We start from the raw sequence: 5,019 nt of genomic DNA on the forward strand, positions 1-5,019 counted from the left end.
GTGGGATCTTCCCGGACCGGGGCACGAACCCGTGTCCCCTGCATCGGCAGGTGGACTCTCAACCACTGCGCCACCACGGAAGCCCTGTTCGTATTTTTAAAAACATGTATGTATTTATTTAAAACATTTAATGAATAAACTTTTTGAATAGGAAGTAAATGCACATGGTGAAAAATCATTGAAAAGTTGTGATATGAGAAGTAATCTCTTTTATTCTGGAACAGTTCTTTATTGATGCTTGACTTTTATAAATGTTAAATACTACAAGCCAGCTATTTTGTAGTATGTCTTCAATTTGGGTTTGTCTGGTGTTTCCTCATGTTAGTTTTAGGTTATATGTCTTTGGTAGGAATAGCACACAAGCGAGGCTGGTTTCTTATTTTATCCTATCAGGTGATGCATGATTTTCATTAATCTCGTTACTGATGATGTTCAATTTAATCATTTGGTCAAGGTGTTGTCTGTCTGCCAGACTTTTATACTATAAAGCTTTCCTTTTTTTTTGAGTAGAGGTATTTTGAGACTCTGTATATATCTTTCTATTCATCACACTTTTCATCATTCATTCATTCATTTATATTCACACGGGCTCATGGTTTTCTATTTTATTTGGTTAATTATAGTCTGTAATCAATATTTATTTATTTATTTTTCTTTTTTCTTTGGCCGTGCTGAGGGACTTGTGGGATTTTAGCTCCCCAAGCAGGGATCAAACCTGGGCTCCCTTCAGTGGAAGCACAGAGTCCTAACCACTGGACCACCAGGGAATTCCCATGTAATCAATATTTATTTTGGTGTTTATGTTGTCTCAGGTTTGGACAGTGGGAGCCCCTTCAAACTGGCTTCTGGATCCTTTTGACATATCTCTATCATTCTTTGAACATTTTCTTACTTTATCATACAACATGTGTCAGGAGTATCTTGTATTTTCTGGCATCCAGTCCTAGAATCAGCCATTTCTCCAGAATGCCCTGGTTTAATTTGCTGGAGTATGGTATCTAGAAGCCATTATGTTGGTTCTAACTGTGGTAAGTATGTTCATTGCTATTGGGGTGTTACTGTTCCATGTCTTCTCAGTGGACACACATATACATATCTGTGTGTGTGTGTGTGTGTGTATACACATATATACATATATATGTGTGTGTGTGTTTATATAACGTGTAATACATATTATAATGTACATATAATATGCATCTATATATTTTTTGTGTCTGTATATATTGAAAGCTGTGAGTTCACACTAATACCTCCAATTCCAGTTAAATATCCAACACTGCAGTATTCATTGTAATTTTCTTCCTCTCCATATCTGTAACTTCCTTTTCCAGTAGTGAGAAGTCTGTCTCCCACTCTTCCTAAAAGAGGAAGCACTTGTGATGTTTGGTAGACCAATATTAATTCTTCCTCTCTCAACTTGGGGTCTACATGGGACAGTAATTATGCAACGTGAAAACATGGATAATAGAGTTTTGTTTGATAGTTTAATCTGCATTTGATAATTTAATCTTTGAAAATATTAAATTGAGTAGAATCTCTAATTTTACATTTATAGGTATTTATACTATGTTATCACTGCCAAGAGAAGCAAAATCTTAGTTTGATATCTCAGGAGATGATCATACTGTCATACTGCAAATGAGGGAAATGACTTATATGATATGTAATTGTCTTTATAAAAAACTTCCTGACTTTATATCTTTAGTGGAAATAAAAACAACTGGTTCCAAGTTGCAGCTATGAGGAAATCTCTGAGTTTATTTAAAGCATTTATTTAAAAATGTTTCTGGGCTTCCCTGGTGGCGCAGTCGTTGAGAGTCCGCCTGCCGATGCAGGGGACGCGGGTTCGTGCTCCGGTCTGGGAAGATCCCACGTGCCGCGGAGCTGCTGGGCCCATGAGCCATGGCCACTGAGCCTGCGCGTCCGGAGCCTGTGCTCTGCAACGGGAGAGGCCACAACAGTGAGAGGCCCGTGTACCGCAAAAAAAAAAAAAAAAAAAAAAAAAAAAAAAGGGTTTCTTTTTAGTTGGAAAACCTTTTGATAATTTTCTAACCTGCCAGCTACCATTTTATTTTCTAAAATTTATGGTTATCATTAGAATCAGGTATAAAATGTTATACTTTTTCACATTTACATGTTTTAAAATTAAGGAATCTTTAATTAAGGGTGATATTTGATTCATTAATGGTAATGTATTTCTTCTAATAATTATAAGTATCTTAAATGTGGTATCAGCTATTCTTTTTCAGATCTTTGGCCTGGGATCACTTTTCCACCCACACAGTTCCCTTTTCATGTCTTTAGGTACTGCTGACTAGGCTGGGCTTCTCTAATCTCCAGTTTTGGAGATTGATTTTAGCTGTTAAATAGGAAGCTTAAACTCAACATGAACAAAACAAAACCCTTGTTTTTGTTTTTGTTTTCCTTTCAGTTTTATTGAGATATAAATGACATACAGTGCTAAGTTTAAGGTGTACAGCATAATGATTTGACTTACATACATCATGAAATCATTACCACAATAAGTTTAGTGAACATCCATCATCACATATAGATTCAAAATAAAAAGAAAAAGTATTTTTTCCTTGTGATGAGAACTCTTAAGATTTACTTTCCTAACAATTTTCATACATACAGCAGTCTTAATTATATTAATCATGTTGTATATTACATCCCTAATACTTACTTATTTTATAACTGGAAGTTTGTATCTTTTGACCACTTTTATTCAATTCTGCCTCCTTCCACCTCCACCTTGGGTAACCACAAAATCTGATCTCCTTTTCTGAGTTTGTTTGTTTTTGAAGTATAATTGACCTGCAACACTATGTTAGTTTCACATAGTAAAACATAGTGTTTCAGTATTTCTGTGTGTTACAAAATGATCACCACTATACTAGTTACTGTCACCCAACAAAGATATTACATTGACTATATTCTCTACACTGTACACTTCATCCCCATGACTCATTTATTTTTGTAATCGGAATTTTGTACCTCTTAATCTCCCTCACCTATTTTGCTGATCCCCCACCCTCCTTCCCTCTGACAAGCTATTCTCTGTATCTATGACTCTGTTTCTGTTTTGTTATGTTTGTTCATTTGTTGTTTTTTTAGAATCCACACATAATAGAAATCATACATTATATCTTTTTGTCTTTCTTTGTGACTTATTTCACTTTGCACAATACACTCTGGGTCCATCCATGTTGTTGCAAGTGGCAGAATTTCATTCTTTTTTTATGTCTGAGTAATATTCCATTGTATATATATATATATATATATATACATATATATATATATATATATATATATATATATGTACACCACATTTTTAGTCATTCATCTGTTGATGGGCACTTGGGTGCTTCCATATCTTGGCTATTATAAATAGGGCTGCTGTGAACATTGGGGTGCATGTATCTTTTCAAATTAGTGCTTTCATTTTTTTCCAGATATATACCCAGGAGTGAGATTTCTGGATCATGTGGTAGTTCTGTTTCTAGTTTTTTGAGGAACCTCCATACTGTTTTCTATAGTGGCCTCACCAATTTACATTCCCACCAACAGTGCATGAGGGTTCCTTTTTCTTTCTTTTTTTCACATCCTTGCAAACACTTGTCATTTGTTGTCTTTTTTTTTCAAAAATTTCAATTTTTTTTACACATTGCATATCAAAAAGTTTGAAAAAAAAAGTTTCAACAGGAAGTTAGCAAATTCTCATAGATCTGCCTGTTTCTAGCACTTGGGGGAGATGGGATTCTTGTAGTTCTTAGAGACTGGAATCCTGATGGCAGAACTTCAAATGTTCTCATCACTTGCCAAGGAAGTGCCATACTTGATCTTCTTCATTACTTCCTTTTTTCAGTGAAAATGACACTGATTCAACTAATGATCTAGCTTCCTCTTGAGAACAATGGAAAGGGCTATCACATACCTGCACATTTGTCCAATTTATAGCCCCTCCATCACACTTCTCCATAAGCAATGCTTTGCAACATTCATGAGTAGATTTAATAACTTTAAGAGCAAAAGCCTTGTTCTTGAATTCTCCATTAAAAGCTAACTGGTTTTCCAGTTTTCCCTCTGGTATCTTATAAAATCTAAACCAATTAAGCGTAGCTTCTAAGTAACCAGGTTTGTACTTCTTAACATCTTCAATATCATGAAACTTTGAGGCTTCAAGATCATTCACATTGATAGCAATTAATTTCCAGTCTGTTTCACCCTGATCAATAAGAGCCAGAATCCCAGGGATCTTCACATGAACAACATCTCCACAAGAAAGAACCTTTGAGCGTATCTCACAAACATCAATAGGATTATTATCTCCACAGCAGTCTGTGCTCTTATCTTTTCGATGGGGATCTTCCCAAGTCTGAGGGAGGGCACCATAATTCCATATATAACCCTTGTGAGGAAAGATAATTGCCACATAGGGAAGCTTGCCATCCTTTACATCTTGTTTAATGGGATTCAATGACTCCTCTGTGGCAATCTCCATTTTAGCATTTGTCCACGGAGGTACTTCTACAACCATATTAAACAAATTCTCATATTCATCATTTCGTGCTCTCTTTGTAGGAATGCCATTTTCCTCTTCAGAGGAATATCATGAAAGGGGAAATGTAGTGACCAGCTACATTCTTGAAAAAGAGGTGGTAACCAGGAGTGGGGCTGGCTGTGCTCCTCTGTGTGGTACAGGGCCATGGTGCAACACGGCCAGGACCCTGAGCTCGCTCCCTGTGGCAGGTGGGCAGCAGTGGCGGCGGTGGTGGTGGCAGGGGGGGCGCCAACGCTCCAGGCCCAGCTGGTCTGTTGTCTGTTTGATAATAACTATTCTTACATGTGTGAGGTGAGATCTCATCGTGGTTTTGATTTGTATTTCCCTGATGATTAGTGATGTTAAGCATCTTTTCGTGTGCCTGCTGGCCATTTTCTTTGGAAAAATATCAGTTCAGTTCCTCTGCCCATTTTTTAATTGGATTGTTTGTTTTTTTGACATTAAGTTATATGACT

General features: G+C 36.5%; 1 pseudogene across 1 annotated transcript; it reads right to left on the minus strand.

Annotated features, from left to right (window-relative positions):
• Nucleotides 1-3,778: 3,778 nt before the first annotated feature.
• Nucleotides 3,779-4,725, minus strand: LOC308610576 (inorganic pyrophosphatase 2, mitochondrial-like; annotated as a pseudogene). The gene has a single exon. The product of its transcript is annotated as an inorganic pyrophosphatase 2, mitochondrial-like (transcript).
• Nucleotides 4,726-5,019: the final 294 nt, after the last annotated feature.

This window comes from Mesoplodon bidens (genome assembly GCF_964165515.1).
Source record: "Mesoplodon bidens genome assembly, contig: HAP1_SCAFFOLD_967, whole genome shotgun sequence".
In the NCBI taxonomy this organism is placed as follows: Eukaryota; Metazoa; Chordata; class Mammalia; order Artiodactyla; family Ziphiidae; genus Mesoplodon; species Mesoplodon bidens.